A 14,887-nucleotide genomic window follows, 5' to 3' on the forward strand; every position below is an offset into this window, starting at 1 on the left:
AGCTCTGAGGCCTATGGTGGGAAACGAAATAACTTCACAAAAATCCTACAGGGAAGCATTCTCAGAAACCACTTGGTGATGTGTGCATTCAACTCAGAAAATTGAACATTCCTTTTGTCAGAGCAATTTTGAAACACTCTTTTTGTAGAATCTGCATGTGGATATTTGGACCACTTATAGGCATTTGCTGGAAAAAGGATATCCTCACACAAAAACGAGACAGAAGTATTCTCGCAAACTCCTTTGTCATGTGTGCTCTCATCTCACAGACGTGAAACTTACTTTTGATAGAGCAGTTTTGAAACACTCTTTGTCGAGAATCTGCAAGGGGACACTTGAAGCGATTTCAGTCCTGTGCTGGAAAGGAAATATCTTCACATAACAAGTAGACAGAAGCATTCTCTGAAACTTCTTTGTGGTGTGTGCATTCAACTCACGGAGTTGAACATTCCTTTTGACACGGACATTTTGAAACTCTCTTTTTATAGAATGTGCAAGGGGCTATTCGGACGGCTTCTAGGAATTCGTTGGAAACGGGACACCCTCACACAAATACAAGACAGAAGCAGTCTCAGAAACTTCTGTGTGATGTGAGCATTCAGCTCACAGAGCTGAACCTTTCTTTTGATAGAGCAATTTTGAAACACTCTTTTTCTAGAATCGGCAAGTGGACATTTGGAGCGCTTTGAGGCCTCTGGTGGAAAGGAAATATGTTCACGTCAAAACTAGACAGAATCATTCTCACAAACTTCTCTGTGATAAGTGCATTCAACTCACAGAGTTTAATGTTTCCTTTCATGGAGCAGTTTTGAAACACACTTTTTGCAGTACATGCAAGTGGTCATTCGGAAAGCTATGAGGCCTGTGTTCGAAAAGAAAATATCTTCACATATAGCATAGAAAGAATCATTCTCCGAAACTGCCTTGTGTTGGTTGCATTCAACTCACAGAGGTGAATAATCCTTTTGTTAGAGCAGCCAAGAAACTCTGTTTTTGTATAATCTGCAATTGGACGTTTGGAGAGCTCTGAGGCCTCTTGTGGGAAGGGAAATTTCTTCTCAAAACACCTAGAGAGAAGCATTCTCGGAAACCACTTTGAGATGTGTGCATTCAACTCACGGAGTTGAACATTCCTTTTGACAGAGAAATTTTGAAACACTCTTTTTACAGAATGTGCAAGTGGATATTCGGACGGCTTCCAGGAATTCGTTGGAAACGGGACACCCTCACACAAAAACAAGACAGAAGCATTCTCACAAACTTCTGTGTGATGTGAGCATTCAGCTCAAAGAGCTGAACACTTCCTTTGATAGAGCAATTTTGAAACACTCTTTGTCTAGAATCGGTAAGTGGACATTTGGAGCGCTTTGTGGCCTGTGGTGGAAAGGAAATATCTTCACGTCAAAACTAGACAGAAGCATTCTCTCAATCTTCTTTGTGGTGTGTGCATTCAACTCACAGATTTGAACATTCCTTTAGACAGAGAAATTTTGAAACACTCTTTTTGTTGAATCGGCAAGTGGAAATTTGGACCCCTTCTAGAAATTCGTTGGAAATGGGACACCCTCATACGAAAACTAGACAGAAGCATTCTGACAAACTTCTCTGTGATAAGTGCATTCAACTCACAGAGTTTAACGTTTCTTTTCATGGAGCAGTATTGAAACGCACTTTTTGAAGTCTATGCAAGTGGTCATTCCGAAAGCTATGAGGCCTGTGTTTGAAAAGACAATATCTTCACATATAACATAGAAAGAAGCATTCTCGCAAACAACTTTGTGTTGGTTGCATTCAACTCACAGAGGGGAATATTCCTTTTGTTAGAGCAGCCATGAAACAGTGTTTTTGTATAATCTGCAAGTGGACATTTGGAGCGCTTTGAGGCCTGTGCTTGAAAGGAAATATCTTCACATAACAAGTTGACAGAAGCATTCTCTGAAAGTACTTTTTGGTGTGTGCATTCAACTCACAGAGTTGAACATTCCTTTTGAGAGAGAAATTATGAAATTCTCTTTTGGTAGAATCTGCAGGTGGAAATTTTGACCGCTTTTAGGAATTCGTTGGAAACGAGACACCTTCACACGAAAACTAGACAGAAGCATTCTCACAAAATTCTCTGTGATGAGGGCATTCAACTCACAGAGTTTCAGGATTCTTTTCATGGAGCAGATTTGAAACACGCTTTTTGCTGTATATGCAAGTGGTCACAACGAAAGCTACGAGGCCTGTGGTCGAAAAGGCAATATCTGCACATCTAACCTAGAAAGAAGCATTCTCAAAAACTACTTTGTGTTGGTTGCATTCAACTCACAGAGGGGAATATTCCTTTTGTTAGAGAAGCCATGAAACACTGTTTTTGTATAATCTGCATTTGGACATTTGGAGAGCTCTGAGGCCTATGGTGGGAAACGACATATCTTCACAAAAATCCTACAGAGAAGCATTCTCAGACACCACTTTGCAATGTGTGCATTCATCTCACAGAGTTGAAAATTCCTTTTGTTAGAGCAGTTTTGAAACACTCTTTTTGTAGAATCTGCATGTGGATATTTGGACCACTTATACGAATTTGCTGGAAACGGTATATCTTTACAGAAAAACGAGACGGAACCATTCTCACAAACTCCTTTGTGATGTGTGCTCTCAACTCAGAGATGTGAGCATGACTTTTGATAGGGCTGTTTTGAAACACTCTTTTTCTAGTATCTGCAAGTGGACAATTCGGCGCTTTGAGGCCTGTGCTGGAAAGGAAATATCTTCACACATCAAGTAGACAGAAGCATTGTCTGAAACTTTTTTGGTGTGTGCATTCAACCCACAGAGTTGAACATTCCTTTTGACAGAGAATTTTTGAAACACTCTGTTTATAGAATGTGCAAGTGCATATTTGGACCGCTTCTAGGAATTCGTTGGAAACGGGACACCCTCACACGAAAACAAGACAGAAGCATTCTCACAAACTTCTGTGTGATGTGAGCATTCAGCTCACAGAGCTGAACCTTTCTTTTGATAGAGGAATTTTGTAACACCCTTTTTCTAGAAACGGCAATTGGATATTTGGAGTGCTTTGAGGCCTGTGGTGGAAATTAAATATCTTCACATCAAAACTAGACAGAAGCATTCTCTGAAACTTTTTGAGGTATGTGCATTCAAATCACAGAGTTGAACATTCCTTTAGACAGAGAAATTTTGAAACACCCTTTATTTAGAATCTGCAAGTGGAAATTTGCACCGCTTATAGGAATTCGTTGGAAACGGGACACCTTCACACGAAAACAAGACAGAAGCGTTCTCACAATCTTCTCTGTGTTAAGTGCATTCAAGTAACAGAGTTTAACGTTTCTTTTCATGGAGCAGTTTTGAAACAAGCTTTTTGCATTATATGCAAGTGGTCATTCAGAAAGCTAAGAAGCCTGTGGTCGAAAAGGGAATAGCTTCACATATAACCTAGAAAGAAGCATTCTCAGAAACTACTTTGTGGTGGTTGCATTCAACTCACAGAGTGGAATATTCCTTTTGTTAGAGAAGCCATGAAACACTGTTTTTGTATAATCTGCATTTGGACATTTGGAGAGCTCTGAGGCCTATGGTGGGAAACGAAATAACTTCACAAAAATCCTACAGGGAAGCATTCTCAGAAACCACTTGGTGATGTGTGCATTCAACTCAGAGAATTGAACATTCCTTTTGTCAGAGCAATTTTGAAACACTCTTTTTGTAGAATCTGCATGTGGATATTTGGACCACTTATAGGCATTTGCTGGAAAAAGGATATCCTCACACAAAAACGAGACAGAAGTATTCTCGCAAACTCCTTTGTCATGTGTGCTCTCATCTCACAGACGTGAAACTTACTTTTGATAGAGCAGTTTTGAAACACTCTTTGTCGAGAATCTGCAAGGGGACACTTGAAGCGATTTCAGTCCTGTGCTGGAAAGGAAATATCTTCACATAACAAGTAGACAGAAGCATTCTCTGAAACTTCTTTGTGGTGTGTGCATTCAACTCACGGAGTTGAACATTCCTTTTGACACGGACATTTTGAAACTCTCTTTTTATAGAATGTGCAAGGGGCTATTCGGACGGCTTCTAGGAATTCGTTGGAAACGGGACACCCTCACACAAAAACAAGACAGAAGCAGTCTCAGAAACTTCTGTGTGATGTGAGCATTCAGCTCACAGAGCTGAACCTTTCTTTTGATAGAGCAATTTTGAAACACTCTTTTTCTAGAATCGGCAAGTGGACATTTGGAGCGCTTTGAGGCCTGTGGTGGAAAGGAAATATGTTCACGTCAAAACTAGACAGAATCATTCTCACAAACTTCTCTGTGATAAGTGCATTCAACTCACAGAGTTTAATGTTTCCTTTCATGGAGCAGTTTTGAAACACACTTTTTGCAGTACATGCAAGTGGTCATTCGGAAAGCTATGAGGCCTGTGTTCGAAAAGAAAATATCTTCACATATAGCATAGAAAGAATCATTCTCCGAAACTGCCTTGTGTTGGTTGCATTCAACTCACAGAGGTGAATAATCCTTTTGTTAGAGCAGCCAAGAAACTCTGTTTTTGTATAATCTGCAATTGGACGTTTGGAGAGCTCTGAGGCCTCTTGTGGGAAGGGAAATTTCTTCTCAAAACACCTAGAGAGAAGCATTCTCGGAAACCACTTTGAGATGTGTGCATTCAACTCACGGAGTTGAACATTCCTTTTGACAGAGAAATTTTGAAACACTCTTTTTACAGAATGTGCAAGTGGATATTCGGACGGCTTCCAGGAATTCGTTGGAAACGGGACACCCTCACACAAAAACAAGACAGAAGCATTCTCACAAACTTCTGTGTGATGTGAGCATTCAGCTCAAAGAGCTGAACACTTCCTTTGATAGAGCAATTTTGAAACACTCTTTGTCTAGAATCGGTAAGTGGACATTTGGAGCGCTTTGTGGCCTGTGGTGGAAAGGAAATATCTTCACGTCAAAACTAGACAGAAGCATTCTCTCAATCTTCTTTGTGGTGTGTGCATTCAACTCACAGATTTGAACATTCCTTTAGACATAGAAATTTTGAAACACTCTTTTTGTTGAATCGGCAAGTGGAAATTTGGACCCCTTCTAGAAATTCGTTGGAAATGGGACACCCTCATACGAAAACTAGACAGAAGCATTCTGACAAACTTCTCTGTGATAAGTGCATTCAACTCACAGAGTTTAACGTTTCTTTTCATGGAGCAGTATTGAAACGCACTTTTTGAAGTCTATGCAAGTGGTCATTCCGAAAGCTATGAGGCCTGTGTTTGAAAAGACAATATCTTCACATATAACATAGAAAGAAGCATTCTCGCAAACAACTTTGTGTTGGTTGCATTCAACTCACAGAGGGGAATATTCCTTTTGTTAGAGCAGCCATGAAACAGTGTTTTTGTATAATCTGCAAGTGGACATTTGGAGCGCTTTGAGGCCTGTGCTTGAAAGGAAATATCTTCACATAACAAGTTGACAGAAGCATTCTCTGAAAGTACTTTTTGGTGTGTGCATTCAACTCACAGAGTTGAACATTCCTTTTGAGAGAGAAATTATGAAATTCTCTTTTGGTAGAATCTGCAGGTGGAAATTTTGACCGCTTTTAGGAATTCGTTGGAAACGAGACACCTTCACACGAAAACTAGACAGAAGCATTCTCACAAAATTCTCTGTGATGAGGGCATTCAACTCACAGAGTTTCAGGATTCTTTTCATGGAGCAGATTTGAAACACGCTTTTTGCTGTATATGCAAGTGGTCACAACGAAAGCTACGAGGCCTGTGGTCGAAAAGGCAATATCTGCACATCTAACCTAGAAAGAAGCATTCTCAAAAACTACTTTGTGTTGGTTGCATTCAACTCACAGAGGGGAATATTCCTTTTGTTAGAGAAGCCATGAAACACTGTTTTTGTATAATCTGCATTTGGACATTTGGAGAGCTCTGAGGCCTATGGTGGGAAACGACATATCTTCACAAAAATCCTACAGAGAAGCATTCTCAGACACCACTTTGCAATGTGTGCATTCATCTCACAGAGTTGAAAATTCCTTTTGTTAGAGCAGTTTTGAAACACTCTTTTTGTAGAATCTGCATGTGGATATTTGGACCACTTATACGAATTTGCTGGAAACGGTATATCTTTACAGAAAAACGAGACGGAACCATTCTCACAAACTCCTTTGTGATGTGTGCTCTCAACTCAGAGATGTGAGCATGACTTTTGATAGGGCTGTTTTGAAACACTCTTTTTCTAGTATCTGCAAGTGGACAATTCGGCGCTTTGAGGCCTGTGCTGGAAAGGAAATATCTTCACACATCAAGTAGACAGAAGCATTGTCTGAAACTTTTTTGGTGTGTGCATTCAACCCACAGAGTTGAACATTCCTTTTGACAGAGAATTTTTGAAACACTCTGTTTATAGAATGTGCAAGTGCATATTTGGACCGCTTCTAGGAATTCGTTGGAAACGGGACACCCTCACACGAAAACAAGACAGAAGCATTCTCACAAACTTCTGTGTGATGTGAGCATTCAGCTCACAGAGCTGAACCTTTCTTTTGATAGAGGAATTTTGTAACACCCTTTTTCTAGAAACGGCAATTGGATATTTGGAGTGCTTTGAGGCCTGTGGTGGAAATTAAATATCTTCACATCAAAACTAGACAGAAGCATTCTCTGAAACTTTTTGAGGTATGTGCATTCAAATCACAGAGTTGAACATTCCTTTAGACAGAGAAATTTTGAAACACCCTTTATTTAGAATCTGCAAGTGGAAATTTGCACCGCTTATAGGAATTCGTTGGAAACGGGACACCTTCACACGAAAACAAGACAGAAGCGTTCTCACAATCTTCTCTGTGTTAAGTGCATTCAAGTAACAGAGTTTAACGTTTCTTTTCATGGAGCAGTTTTGAAACAAGCTTTTTGCATTATATGCAAGTGGTCATTCAGAAAGCTAAGAAGCCTGTGGTCGAAAAGGGAATAGCTTCACATATAACCTAGAAAGAAGCATTCTCAGAAACTACTTTGTGGTGGTTGCATTCAACTCACAGAGTGGAATATTCCTTTTGTTAGAGAAGCCATGAAACACTGTTTTTGTATAATCTGCATTTGGACATTTGGAGAGCTCTGAGGCCTATGGTGGGAAACGAAATAACTTCACAAAAATCCTACAGGGAAGCATTCTCAGAAACCACTTGGTGATGTGTGCATTCAACTCAGAGAATTGAACATTCCTTTTGTCAGAGCAATTTTGAAACACTCTTTTTGTAGAATCTGCATGTGGATATTTGGACCACTTATAGGCATTTGCTGGAAAAAGGATATCCTCACACAAAAACGAGACAGAAGTATTCTCGCAAACTCCTTTGTCATGTGTGCTCTCATCTCACAGACGTGAAACTTACTTTTGATAGAGCAGTTTTGAAACACTCTTTGTCGAGAATCTGCAAGGGGACACTTGAAGCGATTTCAGTCCTGTGCTGGAAAGGAAATATCTTCACATAACAAGTAGACAGAAGCATTCTCTGAAACTTCTTTGTGGTGTGTGCATTCAACTCACGGAGTTGAACATTCCTTTTGACACGGACATTTTGAAACTCTCTTTTTATAGAATGTGCAAGGGGCTATTCGGACGGCTTCTAGGAATTCGTTGGAAACGGGACACCCTCACACAAAAACAAGACAGAAGCAGTCTCAGAAACTTCTGTGTGATGTGAGCATTCAGCTCACAGAGCTGAACCTTTCTTTTGATAGAGCAATTTTGAAACACTCTTTTTCTAGAATCGGCAAGTGGACATTTGGAGCGCTTTGAGGCCTGTGGTGGAAAGGAAATATGTTCACGTCAAAACTAGACAGAATCATTCTCACAAACTTCTCTGTGATAAGTGCATTCAACTCACAGAGTTTAATGTTTCCTTTCATGGAGCAGTTTTGAAACACACTTTTTGCAGTACATGCAAGTGGTCATTCGGAAAGCTATGAGGCCTGTGTTCGAAAAGAAAATATCTTCACATATAGCATAGAAAGAATCATTCTCCGAAACTGCCTTGTGTTGGTTGCATTCAACTCACAGAGGTGAATAATCCTTTTGTTAGAGCAGCCAAGAAACTCTGTTTTTGTATAATCTGCAATTGGACGTTTGGAGAGCTCTGAGGCCTCTTGTGGGAAGGGAAATTTCTTCTCAAAACACCTAGAGAGAAGCATTCTCGGAAACCACTTTGAGATGTGTGCATTCAACTCACGGAGTTGAACATTCCTTTTGACAGAGAAATTTTGAAACACTCTTTTTACAGAATGTGCAAGTGGATATTCGGACGGCTTCCAGGAATTCGTTGGAAACGGGACACCCTCACACAAAAACAAGACAGAAGCATTCTCACAAACTTCTGTGTGATGTGAGCATTCAGCTCAAAGAGCTGAACACTTCCTTTGATAGAGCAATTTTGAAACACTCTTTGTCTAGAATCGGTAAGTGGACATTTGGAGCGCTTTGTGGCCTGTGGTGGAAAGGAAATATCTTCACGTCAAAACTAGACAGAAGCATTCTCTCAATCTTCTTTGTGGTGTGTGCATTCAACTCACAGATTTGAACATTCCTTTAGACATAGAAATTTTGAAACACTCTTTTTGTTGAATCGGCAAGTGGAAATTTGGACCCCTTCTAGAAATTCGTTGGAAATGGGACACCCTCATACGAAAACTAGACAGAAGCATTCTGACAAACTTCTCTGTGATAAGTGCATTCAACTCACAGAGTTTAACGTTTCTTTTCATGGAGCAGTATTGAAACGCACTTTTTGAAGTCTATGCAAGTGGTCATTCCGAAAGCTATGAGGCCTGTGTTTGAAAAGACAATATCTTCACATATAACATAGAAAGAAGCATTCTCGCAAACAACTTTGTGTTGGTTGCATTCAACTCACAGAGGGGAATATTCCTTTTGTTAGAGCAGCCATGAAACAGTGTTTTTGTATAATCTGCAAGTGGACATTTGGAGCGCTTTGAGGCCTGTGCTTGAAAGGAAATATCTTCACATAACAAGTTGACAGAAGCATTCTCTGAAAGTACTTTTTGGTGTGTGCATTCAACTCACAGAGTTGAACATTCCTTTTGAGAGAGAAATTATGAAATTCTCTTTTGGTAGAATCTGCAGGTGGAAATTTTGACCGCTTTTAGGAATTCGTTGGAAACGAGACACCTTCACACGAAAACTAGACAGAAGCATTCTCACAAAATTCTCTGTGATAAGGGCATTCAACTCACAGAGTTTCAGGATTCTTTTCATGGAGCAGATTTGAAACACGCTTTTTGCTGTATATGCAAGTGGTCACAACGAAAGCTACGAGGCCTGTGGTCGAAAAGGCAATATCTGCACATCTAACCTAGAAAGAAGCATTCTCAAAAACTACTTTGTGTTGGTTGCATTCAACTCACAGAGGGGAATATTCCTTTTGTTAGAGAAGCCATGAAACACTGTTTTTGTATAATCTGCATTTGGACATTTGGAGAGCTCTGAGGCCTATGGTGGGAAACGACATATCTTCACAAAAATCCTACAGAGAAGCATTCTCAGACACCACTTTGCGATGTGTGCATTCATCTCACAGAGTTGAAAATTCCTTTTGTTAGAGCAGTTTTGAAACACTCTTTTTGTAGAATCTGCATGTGGATATTTGGACCACTTATACGAATTTGCTGGAAACGGTATATCTTTACAGAAAAACGAGACGGAACCATTCTCACAAACTCCTTTGTGATGTGTGCTCTCAACTCAGAGATGTGAGCATGACTTTTGATAGGGCTGTTTTGAAACACTCTTTTTCTAGTATCTGCAAGTGGACAATTCGGCGCTTTGAGGCCTGTGCTGGAAAGGAAATATCTTCACACATCAAGTAGACAGAAGCATTGTCTGAAACTTTTTTGGTGTGTGCATTCAACCCACAGAGTTGAACATTCCTTTTGACAGAGAATTTTTGAAACACTCTGTTTATAGAATGTGCAAGTGCATATTTGGACCGCTTCTAGGAATTCGTTGGAAACGGGACACCCTCACACGAAAACAAGACAGAAGCATTCTCACAAACTTCTGTGTGATGTGAGCATTCAGCTCACAGAGCTGAACCTTTCTTTTGATAGAGGAATTTTGTAACACCCTTTTTCTAGAAACGGCAATTGGATATTTGGAGTGCTTTGAGGCCTGTGGTGGAAATTAAATATCTTCACATCAAAACTAGACAGAAGCATTCTCTGAAACTTCTTTGATGTATGTGCATTCAACTCACAGAGTTGAACATTCCTTTAGACAGAGAAATTTTGAAACACCCTTTATTTAGAATCTGCAAGTGGAAATTTGCACCGCTTATAGGAATTCGTTGGAAACGGGACACCTTCACACGAAAACAAGACAGAAGCATTCTCACAATCTTCTCTGTGTTAAGTGCATTCAAGTAACAGAGTTTAACGTTTCTTTTCATGGAGCAGTTTTGAAACAAGCTTTTTGCATTATATGCAAGTGGTCATTCAGAAAGCTAAGAAGCCTGTGGTCGAAAAGGGAATAGCTTCACATATAACCTAGAAAGAAGCATTCTCAGAAACTACTTTGCGGTGGTTGCATTCAACTCACAGAGTGGAATATTCCTTTTGTTAGAGAAGCCATGAAACACTGTTTTTGTATAATCTGCATTTGGACATTTGGAGAGCTCTGAGGCCTATGGTGGGAAACGAAATAACTTCACAAAAATCCTACAGGGAAGCATTCTCAGAAACCACTTGGTGATGTGTGCATTCAACTCAGAGAATTGAACATTCCTTTTGTCAGAGCAATTTTGAAACACTCTTTTTGTAGAATCTGCATGTGGATATTTGGACCACTTATAGGCATTTGCTGGAAAAAGGATATCCTCACACAAAAACGAGACAGAAGTATTCTCGCAAACTCCTTTGTCATGTGTGCTCTCATCTCACAGATGTGAAACTTACTTTTGATAGAGCAGTTTTGAAACACTCTTTGTCGAGAATCTGCAAGGGGACACTTGAAGCGATTTCAGTCCTGTGCTGGAAAGGAAATATCTTCACATAACAAGTAGACAGAAGCATTCTCTGAAACTTCTTTGTGGTGTGTGCATTCAACTCACGGAGTTGAACATTCCTTTTGACACGGAAATTTTGAAACACTCTTTTTATAGAATGTGCAAGGGGCTATTCGGACGGCTTCTAGGAATTCGTTGGAAACGGGACACCCTCACACAAAAACAAGACAGAAGCAGTCTCACAAACGTCTGTGTGATGTGAGCATTCAGCTCACAGAGCTGAACCTTTCTTTTGATAGAGCAATTTTGAAACACTCTTTTTCTAGAATCGGCAAGTGGACATTTGGAGCGCTTTGAGGCCTCTGGTGGAAAGGAAATATGTTCACGTCAATACTAGACAGAATCATTCTCACAAACTTCTCTGTGATAAGTGCATTCAACTCACAGAGTTTAATGTTTCCTTTCATGGAGCAGTTTTGAAACACACTTTTTGCAGTACATGCAAGTGGTCATTCGGAAAGCTATGAGGCCTGTGTTCGAAAAGAAAATATCTTCACATATAGCATAGAAAGAATCATTCTCCAAAACTGCCTTGTGTTGGTTGCATTCAACTCACAGAGGTGAATAATCCTTTTGTTAGAGCAGCCAAGAAACTCTGTTTTTGTATAATCTGCAATTGGACGTTTGGAGAGCTCTGAGGCCTCTTGTGGGAAGGGAAATTTCTTCTCAAAACACCTAGAGAGAAGCATTCTCGGAAACCACTTTGAGATGTGTGCATTCAACTCACGGAGTTGAACATTCCTTTTGACAGAGAAATTTTGAAACACTCTTTTTACAGAATGTGCAAGTGGATATTCGGACGGCTTCCAGGAATTCTTTGGAAACGGTACACCCTCACACAAAAACAAGACAGAAGCATTCTCACAAACTTCTGTGTCATGTGAGCATTCAGCTCAAAGAGCTGAACACTTCCTTTGATAGAGCAATTTTGAAACACTCTTTTTCTAGAATCGGTAAGTGGACATTTGGAGCGCTTTGTGGCCTGTGGTGGAAAGGAAATATCTTCACGTCAAAACTAGACAGAAGCATTCTCTCAATCTTCTTTGTGGTGTGTGCATTCAACTCACAGATTTGAACATTCCTTTAGACAGAGAAATTTTGAAACACTCTTTTTGTTGAATCGGCAAGTGGAAATTTGGACCCCTTCTAGAAATTCGTTGGAAATGGGACACCCTCATACGAAAACTAGACAGAAGTATTCTGACAAACTTCTCTTTGATAAGTGCATTCAACTCACAGAGTTTAACGTTTCTTTTCATGGAGCAGTATTGAAACGCACTTTTTGAAGTCTATACAAGTGGTCATTCCGAAAGCTATGAGGCCTGTGTTTGAAAAGACAATATCTTCACATATAACATAGAAAGAAGCATTCTCGCAAACAACTTTGTGTTGGTTGCATTCAACTCACAGAGGGGAATATTCCTTTTGTTAGAGCAGCCATGAAACAGTGTTTTTGTATAATCTGCAAGTGGACATTTGGAGCGCATTGAGGCCTGTGCTGGAAAGGAAATATCTTCACATAACAAGTTGACAGAAGCATTCTCTGAAAGTTCTTTTTGGTGTGTGCATTCAACTCATAGAGTTGAACATTCCTTTTGAGAGAGAAATTATGAAATTCTCTTTTTGTAGAATCTGCAGGTGGAAATTTTGACCGCTTTTAGGAATTCGTTGGAAACGAGACACCTTCACACGAAAACTAGACAGAAGCATTCTCACAAAATTCTCTGTGATAAGGGCATTCAACTCACAGAGTTTCAGGATTCTTTTCATGGAGCAGATTTGAAACACGCTTTTTGCTGTATATGCAAGTGGTCACAACGAAAGCTACGAGGCCTGTGGTCGAAAAGGCAATATCTGCACATCTAACCTAGAAAGAAGCATTCTCAAAAACTACTTTGTGTTGGTTGCATTCAACTCACAGAGGGGAATATTCCTTTTGTTAGAGAAGCCATGAAACACTGTTTTTGTATAATCTGCATTTGGACATTTGGAGAGCTCTGAGGCCTATGGTGGGAAACGACATATCTTCACAAAAATCCTACAGAGAAGCATTCTCAGACACCACTTTGCGATGTGTGCATTCATCTCACAGAGTTGAAAATTCCTTTTGTTAGAGCAGTTTTGAAACACTCTTTTTGTAGAATCTGCATGTGGATATTTGGACCACTTATACGAATTTGCTGGAAACGGTATATCTTTACAGAAAAACGAGACGGAACCATTCTCACAAACTCCTTTGTGATGTGTGCTCTCAACTCAGAGATGTGAGCATGACTTTTGATAGGGCTGTTTTGAAACACTCTTTTTCTAGTATCTGCAAGTGGACAATTCGGCGCTTTGAGGCCTGTGCTGGAAAGGAAATATCTTCACACATCAAGTAGACAGAAGCATTGTCTGAAACTTTTTTGGTGTGTGCATTCAACCCACAGAGTTGAACATTCCTTTTGACAGAGAATTTTTGAAACACTCTGTTTATAGAATGTGCAAGTGCATATTTGGACCGCTTCTAGGAATTCGTTGGAAACGGGACACCCTCACACGAAAACAAGACAGAAGCATTCTCACAAACTTCTGTGTGATGTGAGCATTCAGCTCACAGAGCTGAACCTTTCTTTTGATAGAGGAATTTTGTAACACCCTTTTTCTAGAAACGGCAATTGGATATTTGGAGCGCTTTGAGGCCTGTGGTGGAAATTAAATATCTTCACATCAAAACTAGACAGAAGCATTCTCTGAAACTTCTTTGAGGTATGTGCATTCAACTCACAGAGTTGAACATTCCTTTAGACAGAGAAATTTTGAAACACCCTTTATTTAGAATCTGCAAGTGGAAATTTGCACCGCTTATAGGAATTCGTTGGAAACGGGACACCTTCACACGAAAACAAGACAGAAGCGTTCTCACAATCTTCTCTGTGTTAAGTGCATTCAAGTAACAGAGTTTAACGTTTCTTTTCATGGAGCAGTTTTGAAACACGCTTTTTGCATTATATGCAAGTGGTCATTCGGAAAGCTAAGAAGCCTGTGGTCGAAAGGGGAATAGCTTCACATATAACCTAGAAAGAAGCATTCTCAGAAACTACTTTGTGGTGGTTGCATTCAACTCACAGAGGGGAATATTCCTTTTGTTAGAGAAGCCATGAAACACTGTTTTTCTATCATCTGCATTTGGACATTTGGAGAGCTCTGAGGCCTATGGTGGGAAACGAAATAACTTCACAAAAATCCTACAGGGAAGCATTCTCAGAAACCACTTGGTGATGTGTGCATTCAACTCAGAGAATTGAACATTCCTTTTGTCAGAGCAATTTTGAAACACTCTTTTTGTAGAATCTGCATGTGGATATTTGGACCACTTATAGGCATTTGCTGGAAAAAGGATATCCTCACACAAAAACGAGACAGAAGTATTCTCGCAAACTCCTTTGTCATGTGTGCTCTCATCTCACAGATGTGAAACTTACTTTTGATAGAGCAGTTTTGAAACACTCTTTGTCGAGAATCTGCAAGGGGACACTTGAAGCGATTTCAGTCCTGTGCTGGAAAGGAAATATCTTCACATAACAAGTAGACAGAAGCATTCTCTGAAACTTCTTTGTGGGGTGTGCATTCAACTCACGGAGTTGAACATTCCTTTTGACACGGACATTTTGAAACACTCTTTTTATAGAATGTGCAAGGGGATATTCGGACGGCTTCTAGGAATTCGTTGGAAACGGGACACCCTCACACAAAAACAAGACAGAAGCAGTCTCACAAACTTCTGTGTGATGTG

Source organism: Pongo pygmaeus, chromosome 20 (genome assembly GCF_028885625.2).
Source record: "Pongo pygmaeus isolate AG05252 chromosome 20, NHGRI_mPonPyg2-v2.0_pri, whole genome shotgun sequence".
Taxonomy (NCBI): Eukaryota; Metazoa; Chordata; class Mammalia; order Primates; family Hominidae; genus Pongo; species Pongo pygmaeus.